A 21156-nucleotide genomic window follows, 5' to 3' on the forward strand; every position below is an offset into this window, starting at 1 on the left:
TCACCCTCCTTTTATATATGTACATAGGTTATTTTAGAAAATGTCCACAGTGGTAGATTTCCATATGATTTGCTAAAAAAATCCTTCAGTGTATTAGATCTTCTTTGAATATTTGGTAGAATTCTGCACTGAATTTATCTGGGTCTGGGATTTTTAAAATGGGAGACTATTGATAACTGTTTCTATTTCCTTAGGTGTATTTAAATTGTTTATATGTTCTTGATTTAATTTTGTTACCTCACTCAGACTGCTGCTTCCAACTCTACCCATTTTTCCATTAATTTTGTTGTTTCATTTTGCTTAACAAATGAGAAATATTCCATTCTGTAGTGGTGCCACACTGTCATTATCATTTCCTCATTTGATGGCTATCTGGACTGTTCCCATTTCCCAGGTATTGTGACAAGAGCATGAATGAACATGGATGAGCAAATAGCTCTGTAGTTAGATATAGAGTTATTTGTGAATATACCCTTGAATGACACAGCTGGACCTTGTGGTAAATCTACTTTCACTGTCTGTGGAGCTTCCACACAAATTACTTTAGTGGCTGTACCAGTTTGTCCTCCCACCAGCAGGGACTGAGTGTTTTCCTTTCCACATAACCACAGGGCTCAGAAACCTCCTTTGTAATTTTGGGCAATAGTATACAGCTTATTGACTGTATGTGCATATTAAATAGCCTTCTGTGGATGAACATTGAGGGGGTGTACAGTGCCCAACTCTTTTTTAAACTTCTTTTTTATTTAATTTTTACAAAATTATAATTTCACATGTCAATCCCTTCTCCCTTTCCCCCTCTTCTCCCTCTCCCCAGCTCCCCACCAGTCCATTTCCCCTCCCCCTCCACTCCTCATGGAGGAGGGTAGGGCCCTCCATGGGGGTTCTCCGAATTCCACAACATCATCCTGGGCCGGGCCTAGGCCCTCCCCCATGTGTCCAGGCCGAGAGAGCATCCCTTCACGTGGGATGGGCTCTCAAAGTCCCTTCTTACACCAGGGAAAAATACTGATCCACCACCAGAGGCCCCATAGAGTGCCGAGACCTCTTCGTTGACATTTACTTTCAGTGGTCTCGATCATGATGGCCTCCCAGATAGCAGTCTGGGGTCCATGTGCTCCCCTTGTTCAGGTCAGCTGTTTCTTTGGAATTCACCAGCCTGGGCCCGACCCCCTTAATCATCATTTCTCCCTCTCTGCAACTGGGTTCCAGAGTTCAGTTCAGTTTATAGCTATGGGTGTCTGCCTCAGCTTCCTTCAGCCACTGGATGAGGGCTCTAGGATGGCATATAAAGTAGTCATCAGTCTCATTATAGGGGAAGGACATTTAGGGTAGCCTCTCCGCCATTGCCTAGATTGTCAGTTCGTGTCACCCTTGTAGATCTCTGGAAATCTCCCTCGTGCCAGATCTCTCCTCTGACCTATAATGGCTCCCTCTGTTATGATATCTCTCATCCTGCTCTCCTCTATCCATCCCCCCCAACTCAACTTTTCTGCTCCTCCATTTCCTCCTTTCCCCTCCTCACATTCTGCCTGCTCCCTCTCCCCTACCCTCATGCTCCCAATTAGCTTAGGATATCCTGACCCTTCCCATTCTCCGGGGACCATGCATTTTTCTCTTAGAGTCCTTGTTTCCTAGTTCCTTTGGTGAAGAGGATTGTAGGCTGGTAATCCTTCGTTCTATGTCTAAAATTCATATATGAGTGAGTACATAACATGTTTGTCTTTTTGTGACTGGGTTACCTCACTCAAGATGGTTTCTTCTAGTTCCATCCATTTACAGTGTCCAACTCTTATATTTGTCTCCAGCATTTTGTTTGCTTGCTTGAGACCACAGTCATGATGTGCAAGGACTGACCCTCTGATTTTCTAAGCCAGCACCCTATTAAATGCTTTCTTTTATGTTTCATTGTCATGGTGTCTCTTCATCGTCAAAGATAAAAATCTGAGACACTGATTTCAAGTTATAGTAGTTGGTCCTACCATGAAACACATATTAATAATGGATTAGGAGCAGGGACCTAGGTATAAATACACATACCTACAATCACCTATTGTTTTTGATATGCATGTCTAAGATAAATGCTTGAGGATACATGGAATCTACAAGAAACTGTGTTGAGAAAACTTGATATTGAACATGTGGAAAAGGAGACTTGATGGTTACCTTGTCCAAATATCAGTTTCAAATTAGGCAGACTTCAATGTTACACCAAAATTGTGAAGATTCTACTGCAAATTATTAGGGTTACATTTCAGAATATGGGCTCCATTAAGTTCTTTCTGTGTAGAACCCTCTCCTTACAGGAAATGCAGTCATCCATCAATCAAGATGTGCTACTACAGGAAGTTAAAATGCTTACAAATGGTGAAAGAAACTCATTCTAGTGTAGCAGCCTTCAGAAATAATCCTCATTTTGAGTGTTAAAATTGGTATCTTTGATTAACTACCTCTATGTGGTTCTCAGCCTCTTAGCTGGGATTCAGCTGTTGATACCATTTCAGTGTAAGCGGTCTTAGTATAGTTTTCTGTATTATGCACATATTATACACAGACTCACTCCACTGAATCTCATCCTTCAAAGAGCCCTGACTAATACCAAGGGGACTGGTAGAACACAAGTGGTATAAAGAGAGGGAGGTGAATAATGGAGCTGAGTTCAAGTTAGGAGGTGGGTGGGAGGGCAGGGTAGAGGAGGAGGGAGTGAGGGAAGAAATCACTAACTGAGGATGTCTGAAAACACTATCCTGAGTACTATTTTGTGTGTACTTAAGGATTTTAACAGGAGTTACTGCTATTTGTAAGAGTGAGGGTGAAATGCTCATTAAAGAAGATACAGCTTATCAAATAAAAGCTAAGGGCAAGATATAGAATACCTACCACTGAGTTGTTGTTCCAGAGATCCCTAGACAATACAGGCTATTATTATTATTATTATTATTATTATTATTATTATTATTATTATTAACAAGCTTCTTTTGCATGTCAATTCCAGTTCCCTCTCCTTCTTCTCCTCCCCTCCCCCAACCTCCCATCCCAACCCATTTCTGCTCCCCAGAGGGGCCTTCCATGGGGATCTTCTTTTTTAAAATTATTTATTTCGCATATATGAGTGCTCTGTCTGCATGATCCCACTCTAGATGGTTGTGAGCCACCATATGGTTGCTGGGAATTGAACTCAGGACCTCTGGAAGAGCAGCCAGTGCTCTTAACCTCTGAGCCATCTCTCCAGCCCTCCATGGGGGATCTTCAAAGTCTGTCATATCATTTGGAGCAGGACCTAGACCCTCCCCCACGTGTCTAGGCTGAGAGAAAATCCTTCTATGTGGAAAGGGCTCCCAAAGTCCATTCATATAATAGGGATAAATACTGATCCACTACCAGAGGTCCCATAGATTGCCCAGACCTCCAAACTGACATCTTTGCTCAGGGGGTCTGGAACAGTCCTATGCTGGTTTCCCAGCTTTCAGGCTGGGGTCCATGATTAACCCCTTGATCAGGTCAGCTGTCCCCATGAGTTTCTCCAGTCTGGCTCTGACCCTTTTGCTCATCACTCCTCCCTCTTTGCAACAGGATTCCAGAGTTCAGCTCAGTGTTTATGTGGTTGTTCAACTCTGCTTCCATCAGCTACTGGATGGAGGCTCTGGGATGTCATATAAGGTAGTCATCAATCTCATTATTGGATAAGGGCATTTAAGGTAGCCTCATTGGGGTCAACTCTGTAGATCTCGGTACATTTCCCTAGTGCCAGAATTCTCTTTATACTTATAATGACTCCCTGTATTGTGGTATCTCTTTTATTGCTCTCAATTCTTCCCCTGATTAAATATTCCTGCCCTCTCATGTTCTCCTCTTCCCTCCTCTCCACCCCCTCTCTTTCTTCAAGCTCCCTCAACCCTTCCCCATGCTCCCAATGAGCTCAGGAGATCTTGTCCCTTTCCCCTTCTCCAGGGAACAACGCATGTAGCTCTTAGGGTCTTCTTTGTTTCCTACCTTCTCTGGTGGTGTGGATTTGCTCTACATGTAAAATCCATATATGAGTGATTACTTACCATTTTTGTCTTTTTGTGACTGGGTTACCTCACTCAGGATGATTTCTTCTAGTTTCATCCATTTGCCTGTGAATTTCAAGATTCTATTGTTTTTTTTTTTTTTTCCTGTGGAGTAATTGTGTAAATGTACCACATTTTCTCCGGCCATTCTTCAGTTCAGGGGCTTCTAGGTTGCTTTCAGGTTCTGGCTATTACAAATAATGCTGCTATGAACATGGTTGAACAGATGTCCTTGTTGAATGAATGTGAATCTTTGGGTATATGCCTAAGAGTGGAATTGCTGGATCTTGTGGTGGACTGATTTCCATTTTCTTGAGGAACCACTGTACTGGTTTCCAAAGTGTCTTTATGAGTTGGCACTCCCACCAGCATTGGAGGAGTATTCCCCTTTCTCCAATCCTCTCCAGAATAAGATATCATTGGTGTTTTTGATTTTAGCCATTCTGGCAGGAGTAAGGTGGTATCTCAGAGTTGTTTTGATTTGCATTTCCCTGATGGCTAAGGATACTGAGCACTTTCTTATGTGTCTTTCAGCCATTTTAGATTTCTCCATTAAGAATTCTCTATTTAGTTCTGTATCTGACTTTTAATTGGATTAGCTGGTGTTTTGGTGACATTTTTCTTGTGTTCTTTGTATGTTTTGGAAATCAGTCCTCTGTCAGATGTGGGGTTGGTGAATATCTTTTCCAATTCTGTGGGCTTCTGTTTAATTTTGTTGACTGTGCCCTTTGCCTTACAAAAGCTTCTCAGTGTCAGGAGGTCCCATTTATTAATTGTCCATCTCAGTATCTGTGCTAGTGGTGTTATGTTCAGGAAGTGTTCTCCTGTACCAATTCATTCGGGTTACCACCTACTTTCTCTTTTAATAGGTTCAGTGTGGCTGGATTTATGTTGAAGTCTGATCCATTTGGACTTCAGTTTTATGAATGGCTATAGATACACATCTATCTGTAATCTTCTATATGCCAGCATCCAGTTGTGCCAGAAACATTTGTTGACAATGCTTTCTTTATTCCATTGTATACTTTTAGCTTCTTTGTCAAAAATAAGATGTTCCTAGGTATGTGGGTTAATATTAGGGGTTTCAATTTGATTCCACTGGTCAACTTGTCTATTTTTGTCAATACCAAGCTGTTTTCAGGACTCTAGCTCTGTAATAGAATTTGAAGTCAGGGATGGTGATGCCTCTGGAAGTTCCTTTATTGTACAGGGTTCTTTTGGCTATTCTGGGTCTTTTGTTTTTCTATGTAAAGTTGAGAATTGTTCTTTAAATGTCTGTGAAGAATTGCATTGGGATTTTGATGGGGATTGCATTGAATATGTAGAATGCTTTTGGCAAGATTACCATTTTTACTGTGTTGACCCTACCCATCCATGAGGATGGGAGATCTTTTCATTTTCTGGTATCTCCTTATTTCTTTCTTTAAAAACTCAAAGTTCTTGTGATACAGGTCTTTCACTTGTTTTGTTAGCATTACCCCAAGGTATTTTATGTTGTTTGTGGCAACTATAAAGGGTGAGGTTTCTCTGATTTCTTTCTCTGCCTATTTATCCTTGTATATAGTAGGGCTACTGATTTTTTGAGTTAATCTTTTATCCTGCCACCTTGCTGAAGGTGTGTATCAGCTGTAGGAATTCCCTTGTAGAGTTTTTTTGAGTCACTTATGTAAACTATCATATCATCTGCAAATAGTGAAAGTTTGACTTCCTTTTTCCAATTTGTATCCCCTTGATCTCCTTTTGCTGTCTAATTGCGTAGCTAGAATTTCAAGTACAATATTGAAGAGGTATGGAAAGAGTGTGCCGCCTTGTCTTGTTCCTGATTTTAGAGGAATTGAATTGAGTTTCTGTCCATTTAGTTTGATGTTGGCTGTTGGTTCACTGTATATTGCTTTTATTATGTTTAACTTTGTTCCTTTTATTCCTGATCTCTCCAAGACCTTTATCATGAAGAGGTGTTGGATTTTGTCAAAGGCTTTTTCAGTGTCTAGCGAGATGATGATGTGGTTTTTCCTTTTCAGTTTGTTTATATGGTGGATTATATTGATTGATTTTTGTATGTTGAACCATCTGTGCATCCCTAGGATGAAGCCTACTGGATCATGGTGGATGATTTTTCTGATGTGTTCTTGGATTAATTTTGCCATTATTTTATTGAGTATTTTTACATCAATGTTCATGAGGGACATTGGTCTGTAGTTGTCTTTCTTAGTTGTGCCTTTGCGTGGCTTGGGTACCAAGGTTATTGAAGCTTGGTAAAAGTAGTTTGGCAATGACCCTTCTGCTTCTATTGTGTGGAACACTTTGAGGAGAATTGGTATTACCTGTACTTTGAATTTCTGGTAGAATTCTGCAGCAAAGCCACCTGGCCATGGGATTATTTTGTTGGAAGATTTTGGTGACTGCTTCTATTTCATTAGGGGTTATAGTGTATTTAAAATGCTTATCTGGTCTTGATTTAATTTTGGTAAGTACTACACATCCAGAAAATTGTCCATTTCCTTTAGATTTTTGAGTTTTGAGGAGTACAGGTTTTCAAAATATGACCTGATGATTCTCTGGTTTTCCTCACTGTCTGTTCTTATGTTCCCCCTTTAATTTCTGATTTTGTCAATTTTCATGTTTATTCTCTGCCATTTGGTAAGTTTGAATAAAGGTTTGTCTATCTTGTTGATTTTCTCGAAGAATGAACTCTTTGTTACATTGATTTTTGGATTGTTTCCCTATTTTCTACTTTATTGATTTCAGCCTTCAGTTTGATTTTTTTCCTGGTGTCTACTACTCCTGGGTGAGTTTTCTTCCTTTTGTTCTAGAAATTTCAGTTGTACTGTCAATTCTCTAGTGTGACTATTCTTCAGTTTCTTCATGTGAGCCCTTAGTGCTATGAACTTTCCCCTTAGCCCTGCTTTCAAAGTGTCCCTTATGCTTGGATTTGTTGTGTTCATTCTCAATGAATTCTAGGAAGTCTTTAATTTCTTTTTTATTTCTTCCTTGACACAGGAATGGTGCAGTTGTGCATTATTCAATTTCCATGAGTTGGTAAGTTTTCTGCCATTGTGTTGAATTCTAACTTTAAAGCATTGTGGTCTGATAAGATACAGGGGGTTATTCCAATTTTTTTTGTACCTGTTGAGGTTTGCTATGTTGCCAAGTATGTGTTTGATTTTAGCAAAGGTTTCATCTGGCGCTGAGACAAGGGTATATTTATTCTTTTGTGTTTGAAAGGAATGTTCTATAGATGTCTGTTAAACCCAATTGGGTCATAACTTCAATTATTTCCTTTGTTTCTTTGTTAAGTTTCTGTCTGGTGGTCCTGTTTAGTGGTGAAAGTGTGGTTGAAGTCTCCCACTATAAGTGTGTGAGGTTTTACATGTGATCTGGGTTTTAGTAATGTTTCTATTATGGATGTGGATGCCTTTGCATTTGGGGCATAGATGTTCAGAATTGAGACTTCATATTGATGGATTTCTTGTTGATGAGTATGAAATGACCACCTTCATCTCTTCTGATCGATACTAGTTTAAAGTCTAATTTGTTAGATATTAGGATTGCTACCCCCACTTGTTTCTTGGGTCCATTTGATTCGAAAATCTTTTCCCAACCATTAACTCTGAGGTACCATCTGTCTTTGAAGTTGAGGTGTGTTTCTTGTATACAGCAGAATGATGTATTCTGCCTTTGTATTCATTCTGTTAGACTGTGTCTTTTTATAGATGAGTTAAGGAGCTTACGGAACACCAAATAGAATTGACCACAACAAAATTATTCTCACCACACAATAATCAAAACTCCAAACATACAGAATAAAGAAAGAATATTAAGAGCAGCTAAGGAAAAATCTCAAGTAACATATAAAGGCAATCTATCAGAATTACACCTGACTTCTCCTTGGAAACCCTGAAAGCCACAAGGTCCTTGATAGATATTCTACAAATACTAAGAGATGCCAGCCCAGACTGCTACAGCAAAGCTTTCAATCACTATAGATGGAGAAAACAAGATATTCCATGACAAAACCAGATTTAAACAATACATATCTACTAATCCAGTCTTACAGAAAGTACTGGAAGAAAATTTCAAACCCAAGGAAGTTAACTACAACCAGAAAAATATTTTGTCTATTTTCATCATAGAAAGTTCTTATTTCTACTGCAGTTGTGATGTAACTTTTCTAGGGAGAGTATTCTTGCTTGAGAGTTGTTACTGTTCAAACTTTGAAGTGCATTATTCTAAACTTAAGCTTCAGTTGAGGAATCTGTGTTTTTTCTAATGAACCTGCCTATATGATATGATACATAGTCTCCCAGAGAAGGGGAAAGAGACATGATCTCCTAAGCTAATGGGGAGCATGGGGGGAGGGGAGAGGGAGTTAGAAGGGAGAGGAGGGAAGAAGAGGAGGGGAGAGGAGGACTTGAAGGAACAGGAGGATCTAGTCAGGTAAAGAATAGAGGAGAGCAAGAAAAGAGATACAATAATAGAGAAATCTGTTATAGGTTTAAAGAGAATTCTGGCTCTAGGGAAATGTCCAGAGATCTACAAGGTTGACCTCAACTAACATTCTAAGCAATAGTCTAGAGGCTACCTTAAATGCCCTTCTCCAATAATGCGATTGATGACTACCTTATATGCCATCCTAAAACGTTCATTGTGTAGGTGGTGGAACAGACACAGACACCCACACCAAACACTGAGATGAACTCTGGAATCCAGTTGCAGAGAGGGAGGAGTGATGAGAAAAGGGTTCAAGACCAGGCTGGAGAACAAGAAAATCCCTAAAAAAATAGAAGAAAAAACAAGCAAAAATTACATGAAATGGAGGAAAAGACAAAACAAAAATTCAAGAAATAAACAAATCTGTTAAAGAATCTAAAGAAAGCCAAGAAAAAAAAAACAAACAAGTGAAGGAAACACTCAAAACAGTTCAAGGCATGAAAGTTGAAATAGACACAATAAAGAAAACACAGAATGAGGGGATGCTGGAAATAGAAAGGTTGGATAGACGATCAGGAGCTAAAGATGTGAGTATAACCAATAGAATTCAAGATATGGAAGAGAGAATCTTAATTGTTGAAGAACTGCGAGAGGATATACAGCCATTGACCAAAGAAAATCTCAAGTCCAACTAATCCCTAATACAAACTATCCAGGAAATATGAGACACCATGAAAAGGCCAAACATAAGAATAATAGGTATAGAAGAAGGTGAAGAAATACAGCTCAAAGGTACAGAAAACATATTCAAAAAATCATAGAAGATAACTTCCCCAACCTACAGAAGGATATGCCTATGAAAGTACAAGAAGCTTACAAAACACCCAACAGACTGGACCACAAAAAGAAGTCTCCTTGACACATAACAATCAAAACACCAAACCTACAGAATAAAGAGAAAATATTAAGAGCAGCAAAGGAAAAAGGCCAAGTAACATATAAAGGCAGACATATTAGAATCACACCGGACTTCTCAATGGAAACTCTGAAAGCCAGAAGGTCCTGGATAGATATCCTACAAGCACTAAGGGATGCCAACCCAGACTACTGTACCCATCAAAACTTTCAATCACTATAGATGGAGAAAACAAGATATTCCATGACAAAACCAGACTTAAACAATACATATTCACAAATCCTGCACTACAGAAGCTTCTGGAACGAAAACTCCAACCCAACAAACATAACTACACTCACAAAAACATAGGAAATAGATAATCCAATTTTACCAAACATGAAAAGAAACAGGAGGGCAAAATATACACACAATGATACCACCAACAATAAGTCCAAAATGAAAAAGAACCAACAGTCAATGGACATTAATATCCCTCAATGTCAACTGTCTTAACCTGCCAATAAAAGATACAGGCTAACAGAATGGATATGAAGACAGAATCCATCCTTCTGCCATATACAAGAAACACACCTCAACTTCAAAGACAGGTGCTAACTCAGAGTAAAGGATTGGGAAAAGAGTTTCCAATCAAATGGGCCCAAGAAACAAGCTGGCGTAGCAATCCTAATATCTAACAAATTAGACTTCAAACTAAAATCAATCAAAAGAGATGAAGAAGCACATTTCATAGGCATTACAGAAAAGTCCATCAGGGCGAAGTCTAAATCCTGAACATCTATGCCCTAAATAAGAAGGCAGCCACATTCGTAAAAGAAACATTACTAAAGCTCAAACCACACATAAAACCACACACACTTATAGTAGGAGACTTCAACACCCCACTTTCACCACTAGACAGGACCACCAGACAGAAGCTTAACAAAGAAACAAAGGATCTAACAGAAGTTATTACCCAATTGGATATAATGGACATCTGTATAACATTCCATCCAACACAAAAGAATATACCTTGTTCTCAGTGCCACATGGAACATTCTCTAAAATAGACCACATAATTGGCAATAAAGCAAGCCTCCACAGACACAAAAAATTGAAGTAATCCCCTTTATCTTATCAGATCACCATGCTTTAAAGTTAGAATTCAACAGCAATACAAATTGCAGAAAACCTACATACTTGTGGAAATTGAATAACACCCAATTGCACCAAACCTGGGTTGAGGAAGAAATAAAAAAAGAAATTAAAGACTTCCTAGAATTTAATGAGAATGTAGACACAACATACCCAAACTTAGGGGACACCCTGAAAGCAGTGCTAAGAGGAAAGTTCATAGCACTAAGTGCCCCCATAAAGAAACCGGAGAAAAGTCACACTAAAGAATTGACGGAACAGCTGAAAGCTTTAGAGAAAAAAGAAGAAAACTCCCCATGGAGGAGTAGATGCCAGGAAATAATCAAACTGAGGGCTGAAATCAATAAAGTAGAAACTAGGAAAACATTACAAAGAATCAATGAAACAAAGAGTTGGTTCTTTGAGAAGATCAACAAGATCTTCTGGTTGCTGGTGCAACCCACAGAAGGAGCTGGCCTGAACAAGGGGGACCACATCAACTCCAGATGCTGTCTGGGAGGCCAGTACAGGACTGATCCAGACCCCTGAACATGGATGTCAATGAGGAGGCCTCTGTACTCTAGGGGGCCTCTTGTAGTGGATTAGTATTTTTCCCTGGTGTAAGAAGGGTCTTTGAGAGCCCATCCCACATGAAGAGATGCATTCTTGCCCTGGACACATGGGGAAGGGCCTAGGATGATGTGGTGGACTTTGCGGAGCCCCTGTTGAGGGCCCTACCTTGCCTGGGGAGTGGAGGGTGGATGGGTGGGGGGTAGGTTGGGGTGGGGGAGGAGAGATGGGGGTGATGGGAAGGAGAGGGAGAATGGATTGACATGTGAAAAAAGCTTGTTCCTAATTTGAACTAATAAAAATAGAGAATATGTAAACCCACAAAACTGGTTTCTTTTCAAAGTGCTTTTGGTCATGGTGTTTATAAAAGCTATAGGAAGAAAACTAGAGCAAATTTCTGGTAGCTCTCAAGTAAACCCTTCATTATGGAAAATGAAAACCTAAGTAAAGCTAGTGAAAATAATATAAAATATCTGCATGAGTCTTTTAGTCAGCATCAGCAACTATAAAAACATGAGCAACTATGTTGCTTCTAACTTTCTTAGAGTATTATATATGAAATCATGTGTCTTCTCCATCTGTGCACAGTTCCTTAATTGTGTGCCTTCAAATGGATGGAAACTTAGTCAATATATGCCTAATTTTACACACTGAAAATTATATAATAATGAATGATATTTGACATCAGTGTTTAATCAATGCCAAATCTCTCATGATCACATCAATCTGTTTTATTTTTGTTTTCAAAATATTTCAGTAAGTTTTGTTGAAATAATTCTGTATTTGCCTAGATTTACTTCCTTATGTCCTTTTCATGAGGTGCAGCTCATCTCCATGACCATGAAATAATATAGAAGTGCTTTACCCTTAATGTCCATGTTCAAATCCATTTCTTCAATACAACATTTCAGTGGTCTCAAGTAATTATTTAGACTCATTATTTTCTTTTAAATGTTTTATTTTATGAAAGCAATCTAACTGTGCACTAGAGAGCTTTCCTAACATGAATAAGGCCTTGGGTTCAATCCCCAACATCTCATCAAATGCAGCCACTTGTGGATCCCTTTAATTTTGGTAGTGGGAAAGTAGAGCTAAGAGGATCAGTACTTCTAGGTCATCCTTGGTACACAGTGAGTTAGAGGCTAGCCTGGACTACTTGAGACCCTGTGTCAAAAAAAAAATGATTTAGTTCAGTAAGATTACTCAGAAGGTAAATACACTTGTTGACAGACTTAGGACCTGAGTTTAATTGTTGGCTACTTAGCTCAGATCTCATAGTTCTGCCCTTTGTTCTCCACAAACCTGCCTCCAAGTCCTCACTAGGCAGCACAATTAGTTAGGGAGACAGGAAATCCCCACTGCCCCCCGGGAGCCTCCTCTTTCTATTTTACCCATATCAAATCAGTTCACAGAGCTCCTCAATTCCAGCTTTGATTATGCCATGGGCAGTACCATAGTTTTTGTGTCTGTTCTTAAAGCAACATGGATGATCAAATAACCACAGTTATGACACTGAAGTCATATCATGTCAAGTCAATCCTGAGAGGTACCACAAGGATTCCGGTTTCATTCAGGGAACATTCATTAGGTATACAGTATACATACTACAGACAATAAACCTTTGATCTTTATTATTACATGTTTGAAGCTGATGGTGTCTGAATTCTCGCCTCCCTGATATCTCAGGCTGTCTTCTCCTCTCAGGACTTTGTACTTAGTGACGACTTCCATTCTTTGTGCTCTCCCCCAGTAGCCACAGGGCTATTAATCACCTTCTCTAGGTTCTGCCTTAGGATTTATATTCATATTGGAATGTAAATATGCACCTGCCTCTATCATTTATCATCCTTTTATTATGTTTCAGATACAACAACCTCATACACAGTGCAGCTATATTCCATTTCCTGTATCATCTATTTACACCCATTTTACGGAGAGGAATAAGAGACAAGCAAAAAAAATTGCATGTATTTGTTTCCCCAAAACTAATATCAAGATCATTGGCATAAGGTCTACCTCAACTTCGGTAATTGGCTAAGACCATCCACAAGCCTGTCCTGCCTGCCTCCCATCAAAGTTCCCGAGCTTCCAAACTGAGGACCCTCATTCTCAGATCATGTTGCTAAATGTCTTGTTACCTCTCAGTTCTTATGAGAAAAGTGATGGTGAAGTTAGATCTGAATGCGCCTGCCCCTTACCAGATTATCCTGTGTTTGATCTATGTATTCACTGTAGGTGAGCTGCAAGAACCAAGCTCCACTGTGCTCAAGTCTCTTCACATGAACACGCGTCTGCTTCTTCAGGTTGAAAGCAGTTGGCAGGATTTATACACTCTTCTGACTGATGCCCTTCCCTTCTAAGTGTATGCTGGTCAATCATTGAAGTTTATGGATCTTGTTATTTTTCCGAATCTCCTGCATTTCCAAGAAGAAGAAAGAGAAACTGAAACTATTGCCTGTGTTTTTATTCTATTATCTCTTTAGTTCTTGGCAGCAAAGCCATGAAATAATAAAGGAGTGAGGTGTGTGGTTTGGAAACAGGGAACAGGGAGAACCAGTTTACTAGATAGACAGGAAAAGGATCATTGAAAGATAGTTTTTCCAATTCCTGTCTTTACAAATGCAGCCTGAGCTAGTTATACAACATAATGCCTTGGGTCCTGTGCAGATGCTTACATTTAGTCTCATCCAAGACACAACTCATTTTACTTTTGTCTATTATAACCTTATTTTCTCATAATTGCAAATTCTTGTTCATTTATTCTTGTCATTCTCAATTTCCCTGTCTATGCTTTTTTTTTTCAGTCCAGCTTGGGCTTGACAGGTATTACATGTGGTATCACAACCATGGTAAATTCAGATGTGGAAATTCACTGCTGTGTGCAGAAGACACCGTTTCTCTGTCATTGTCCACCAACTCTGACTATGACAGTCTTTTCAGCCATTCTTCCACAGTCATTCTTGTGCCTTTAGAGGTAGAATTAACATCTTTCAATAAGGGCTGGTTAATCTTTGTATTGCGTTCTCTGTATCTTGGCCAGTTGTGTGTCTCTGGAATGATGATCATCTATTGCAAATACAAGCTTCCATACTAAGGGCTGAGAGTTGCCTTATTCTATGGGGATAATGATAACTCATTAGGAGATGGCTTAATATGATATCCATTTAGCAGAATAATAGTAATTCTCAGATTATTAGTAATATTTCTGTGATCTGTTTAGCTTCAGGTTCTTGCCCAGTTACAGGTTTCATCCTGTGAAGAAACTATTAAAACAAATCAGGAAGCAATTGGTTACTCCCAGGACACTTTTTGCCACAAATGGGCAGATTTATCTTCTCTGGCCAGTCATTACTGTAGCTCAGATTTTATAGTTCTCTATGGTTAATGATTACTTCCCATCTCCATCCCTGGTATTTTGGCTAGAACCTTCCTGATCCATGGAAGTTAGCATGTAGGGATGAAGCTTCTGATCATTATGAGCTTGATTTCTCTATGTTCTCTAACTCAAGTATATGGTGTCTTCAATAGTAGGTTCTCACCACTAAGTTCTGTAAGGTTGAGAAGATCACTGACAATGGCCGGTAATGATTATGGACCTCACTGGATAGCACCTCAAAAAAATTGAACAAATTCATGGGAGTGGGCTTTTTATTTGTAACCCTGTCATATCTATCAGGGATATGGTTGTCCTAGTAGAAGGCAAGTCCATCTCAACTCCTTTTTTATATGCATATAGATTATTTTAGGAAATGTCTACAGTGATAGATTTCCATATGACTTGCTGATATTGTTTAGTGTTCTTTATCACTTTCATTTTTCTTCCTCTACCTTATCTGCCCCCCTCACTCCCCACTTCAACCTTTCTTGATCCATAATTTTCTTTTAACCCTTTCTACCAGTGCATACTATATCTCTCCTCTCTTGATTGTCCCACCCTATGGTACTCTAGTAATTTCAAAGCCTCTGTGGGTATTGCAAATGGAATGCATTTATTTGAATTGTGAGCACTAACATCTACAAATGAGAGGAGTGAAATGATGTTCATATTTCAGCACCTCTGTTTCCTCACTCAGAATGATGCTTCTTCCAGCTCCATCCATTTTCCGGGGTATTTGTAGTTTCATTTTGCTTAATAGTTGAGTTGTATTCCATTATGTAATGGTGCCACATTGTCATTATCCTTTCATCAGCTGATGGTTGTCTAGACTGTTTCCATTCCCCTGGGTAGTGTGGGTAGCACATGAATGAACATGGATAAGCAAATAGCTCTGTAGTTGGCTATAGAGCCCTTTGTGAATATGCCCTAGTGACACAACTGGACCTTGTCTTAAAACTATTTTTACTGTCTGTGGAGCTTCATCACAAATTACCTTAGTGGCTGTACCAGTTTGCCCTCCTACCCCTAGGGAGTTAATGTTCTCCTTTGTACATATCCACAGGGCACAGAAACCTTGTTTATAACTTATGGAATCAGTCTAGAGCTTATTGACTATATGTGCATATTAAACAGTGCTCTGTTGATGGACATTGAGAGGAGTGTACAGTGCCCACCTCTTATCTTCAGTTCCAGCACTTTGCTTGCTTGCTTGTTGCCACCGTCATGATGTGCATGTACTGACCTCTGATTTTCTAAGCAAGCACTCAATTAAATATTTTCTTTTGTATGTTTCCTTGGTCATGGTGTCTCTTAACAGTCAAAGATAAAAATGTAAGGCTCATATTTCAAGTTATAGTAGTAAAAGCTGCATGGTCCTACCACAAAAATCATATGAATCGATGGACGAGGACCAGGGACCTGTATATATCTGCATACCTACAATCACATGATTTTTGACATGTATGTGAAAGATAAATACTATAGAATATATACCATCTCCAAAACACTGTGTTGGGAAAACTAGATTTAACATGAAGAGGATGAAACTTGATTGTTATCACTCATCTTGTCTAAAAATCAGTTTCAAATTAATCAAAGACTTCAAGGTTACATTTACAATTCAGAAACTTCTATGGGAAATTACAATGAGTACATTTCAGAATATAGGTTCCATTAAGATCTTTCTGTATAGAACCCTCTTCACACAGGAAATGCAGCCATCTGTCAATCAAAAAATGTGATTCATGAAGGTAAATAGTCACATACTGTGCAAGAAACTATTATTCTACTGTATCAGCCTTCAGAAATCTTTACAAGCATTAAATCAGTTAGAGGATTAGTATAAAGAATATGCAAAGACAACCAAAAAACTCCATCAAGAAAACAGTCAATTCAATTAAAATTGATTATGAAACTGGCCAGAGCATTCTCAAAGGAGAAACACAAGAGTAAGAAATATTGAAAATAGTGTTCAATATTCTATCCACAGGAATCTTCAAATTAAAACTGCTTTGAGATTTCATCTAACCTCAGTCAGAATGACTAAGATTAGGAAAACAAACAAGACTTTGGCCAGGGAAGCAGGTAGGTTAACTGTCGACCATCACCACCCTCTCTGTTCCCTTCTCCAAATGCAATCCTACGGACTTCTTTCCCTTAAAAACAGCAGGCCTCTTAAGAATATTGAACCAAACATGAATAACGAATTATAATAAGACCACAGCCTCTCATATCAATGGTAGATGAGTCCACACAGTAGGAGTACAAGGGTCCCAAGTGCAGGCAAAAGAGTCAGAGATAGCCCCCAATCCCATTGTTAGGAGTCTCACAAGACATGAAGATAGGTCTTAAGGGAGGGTATTGTGGTTGATTTTAATGTCAACTGGTCAAAAATTAAAATCACTTGACAGAAAGCCTTCCATGAAGAAGTGCCCTGATTTGCCTTGGTTGATGGTAGAAGACCCACCCAGATGCCAAGAGTAAGGCAGGGGGAATATCACTTACCTTGTGCTGGATTGGCTTTCCCTCTTTTATTTTTTATTTTTGAGACAGGGTTTCTCTGTGTAGCTTTGGAGCCCATCCTGGAACTCACTCTGTAAACCAGGCTGGCCTTAAACTCACAGGGATCCTTCTTTCTCTACCTCCCAAGTGTTGGAATTAAAGGTCTGCACCACCACTGCCAGGCTTGGCCTTCCCTCTCACTTTGTGTTGATTTATACTGTTGTTGCTGCTGATTCCTTCAATGATATCAGAACAGTCATTTCCAGACTTCCATCCTGGTCTCTCCAGGAAGCTTCCAGATTTTCTGTGCTAGTTGGGACTGCAGAGGTACCAGCCTTGAGGCCTGAGCATAATATTCACATATTTTCACTCCACTGATTCTATTCTTTCAGATAATCCTTAGCTATATGAAAGATGATAGTAGAACACAAGTGGCATGAAGAGAGGGAGGTGAATAACGGAGATGAGTTAGGCAGCAGCATGGGGGGTCAGGGAAGAGGAGTAACTGTGAGAGAAGGAATCACTGACTGAGAATTTCTGAAAACACTATACTGAATCCTATTGTTTCACGTGTTCTTAAGAAGTTTAACTGGAGTTACTGTGTACAGGTGTAAGTGGGTAATGCTCATTGTAGAATTTATAGCTCATCAAACAGTTTTTCAGTGCTTGGTGTGGGATACCTCCCCTTCAGTTAGTTGTTGATCAGGGAATCTCAGAGACTTCCAAACAATACAGGGCATTGCTATTGTTCTTGCTTCACCAGAGCCTGGTGTTAGGATCCTATTGCTGAAGACACTCAGTCTTAAGTGAAGACACTTACACAAGACATTGAAAACTGATGGAAGTGACCAGAGCTTCCTGACATCTGTGTAGCATTCACAGCATTGGCGGGTGCTATGCAGGCAGATGATGGAGAAAATCCATCAACAGTCTCACCTGAGTGATCCCTGGCTTTGTTCAAAGACCAGTCCCTATGGGAAGAACGCTTGCCTTCCTCTCTGCAGAAATCTTGACATCTAAACCTTTACCACTGCCCCATGAAACCAAGATCAAAGGATCAGCTATGCCCTTCCATTTCCAGATTATTTTCTTTTCCCTTATCATCTGGCTTTAAAGAGCCTAATTATGGCCATGTCCCTTTACCCCAGGGTCCAGACTCACTACTGCAGCATGCCTCAACACTGTAGTCTGAAATTCTATCTTGTAGGCAACTATGACTCATGTTGCAATAGAGTCCTGTTCTAGTGTGAGTGTCTGGAGCATTGCTTTCTGTTAGAGCCACACCAGTGCTGTGCTCTGTTCTTCAGGGACAAAGATACTGTTACATCCTTCTTCTGTCATGAGCTACTAAGCCATATGTCTGAATCACAAATGTGTGTGTGTGTGTGTGTGTGTGTGTGTGTGTGTGTGTGTGTGTGTGTGCATTACAGAAAGAGAGATCTGTATTTTCCTGAGCTCCAGAATAATTATGAGCCTTAGGTCCTATATGCCACAAACCCTGAGTCCAGGACCCTCATTTCACTGCAGCTTGAACGCATAAGCCATAGAGTGGAGTGCTGCACAAGTTTCCTGTGGACCATTTACAAAGGCTGCTGACAGACAACAGTCATCATTGATTTGTCTTGAGCCTTCAAGTTCAATGTATTGCACACAATGTCTTTACTCACTCCATTCCCAGGAAAGTTTTATAAATATTTTGTTTTCCTTTTGTTCCTAAATGTACTATGTTTTTTACTGTCTGAATTTATGCTTGTCTTAAAATGTTCTGTCAATTTTAGAAGATAGCTTTGTGGATATAGTGATCTTAACTGGCAGTTATTTACATTAAGGGCTGTGTGACAAGGCCAACTGAAAAGGACCCAGGGAACAAGTCAGTGAGCAGCCCTCCTTCAAGTTTTCTGCTTCAAGTGACAGCCTTGCGTCCCTGCTCTGTCTTCTCTCAATGACAGATTGTGTTCTGAAATTTGTAAGATAAGAGAAATCTTTTCCCTGTCAACTTGCCTTAGGTCATTGTCTTACTTTCCTTTTTCTGTTTTAAAACAGTATGACCAAGGCAATATATGGAAAATGGAATTTATTTGGAACTTATAGATTCAGAGTGTGTATCCAAGACTACAATGGTAGGGAGCATGGAAGTATGAGTGCATTGTGCTGGAGCAGTATCTAAGAGCTGACAAGTTGATCCACAAACCTGAGGTAAACAGCTACCTGGAAATGAATAACATGGGCTTTGGAGTTTTAGGAGCACAGTAACACACTTCCTCCCATAAGGCCAAATATCCTAACCCTTCCAAACATTTCCATCAACTGGGGCCCAATTATTCAAATATATGAGCCTATGGGGGCTATTGACATTCAAACCACCGCAGTCACAATGTTTATCACATAAACAAATAGCAAACTAGGACACTTATCCACCCTATCTTTTTAAAGTTCATTTATTCCCTAATCCTTATTTCTGTCTGTCTCATGCCCTTCTTTCCCTAATGTTATTGACTACAATCCCAAATAGTCTTCATAGTATTCTGTGTTTACTGTCAACAGTTTCTGAAGTCTAAGGGCCACTGTTATGATTATCTGGGTGATAATTACATAGTGGTAGTTTCAAACAGCTGTGGTTGTTCTCCTAGTTAATATCTTTTTTGGGGAATGATATAGAGTTTATACATGATGCTCACACCTCCGGTCTGAGGAATTATTTTCTGAAGTACAACTCAACAAAAACATACCCATGTTCCACTTGGACAATGCAATACTTCATCAGAATGCACATAGACGATAAAAATGAAGTCAAGAAAAGAGGTGATACATCATACATAATTCCCAATGTAGTGACACAAGAATCAAATACAAGACTTGTACCTCTTTCCCAGTATTATTATTTCCACATCAGTGGCATTATTGAGATTGAGTTGGAGGAATCCCTGATGGCAAACTCAGAAGAATTCTTACAAATATGCTCAAAGACACAAACAGTTGAATGAAATAGGAAGTCAATGGATGATATGAAAGGAATTTAGGAAAAAAAGATAGAAGTAGTTGAAGAAAAATCACCTAAATGCTTGAAAATATGAAACACATAAAACCAAACAAATATGAAAAACAGTAAGTAGAAAATCAAATAACTCTTTTAAAGTCTCAGTGCTAGAAGGTGGAGGAAAGAATTCCTGAACTTAAAAACAAGATGCAGGAGCTGGAATAATTCAAGGTCAAAGAAAATATATAAGACATGTGGGGGACTGGTGAGATGGCTGGAGGTTAAGAGCACTGGCTCTTCCTCCAGAGGACCCGAGTTCAATTCCCAGAAACCACATGGTGGTTCTCAGTCCTGTGTAATGAGATCTTGTGCCCTTTTGATGTACAGGCATACATGCAGGCAGAACACTTTATACATGATAAATAAACATTTAAAAATAAGACATTATGGGTTAATTTAAAATGTAAGATTTATTTAATAACTAGCCTGAACTATTTGTCAAGCATCTATAATTAACAGTAAGTCTCCATGTTGGTTATTTGGAAACTGGTGGGTGGGAAAGAAAAGTCAGCCCATACTTATCTTCTCTTGGTCTGTGGACTGTAGCATGATTATACTTTACAGCTCATAGCTACTTATAAGTGAGTACATATCATGTATGTCTTCCTGGGTATGTATTCACTTATATGTGGATATTAGCTGTTAAATCAATGATAACTGATCTGTCACCCATAGATCCACAGAGGTTAGGTATACAGTAAGGGACTTGGGAGGACAGATGGATATCACTAAGAAAAGGAAATAGAACAGATAGTTATGGATGGAGGAGGGAAAGGTGTGTGTGGGGCTAGAACAGGATGATCTCAGGGATTAGGGGAGGGAAAAAGCATGGAATACTGTCATAGACAGCTAAAATTAAAGGTTATTTGAGATGTAGTATGAAAACCTAATATATTAGAAATTTTCTAATATATGTACATATTTATAGGCAATACTAATGAAGTTGCAAATAATAGGGAGGACAGAGTCCCTAACCAACATCTCTTGTCACCAAACAAAGCTTAAGTACTGGGAGTGGGTTACATCTAATTTAGTTGTTGGCCAAAGGGGTCCTCTGGAACCTCCCAAATTACCCAGGCTATTGCCAAGACTACAGTCCTCTCCATAAAATGGTGTCAAGGACCCATTGATGAAGATAACACACAACATATTGAATATG

This window comes from Cricetulus griseus, chromosome 2 (genome assembly GCF_003668045.3).
Source record: "Cricetulus griseus strain 17A/GY chromosome 2, alternate assembly CriGri-PICRH-1.0, whole genome shotgun sequence".
In the NCBI taxonomy this organism is placed as follows: domain Eukaryota; kingdom Metazoa; phylum Chordata; class Mammalia; order Rodentia; family Cricetidae; genus Cricetulus; species Cricetulus griseus.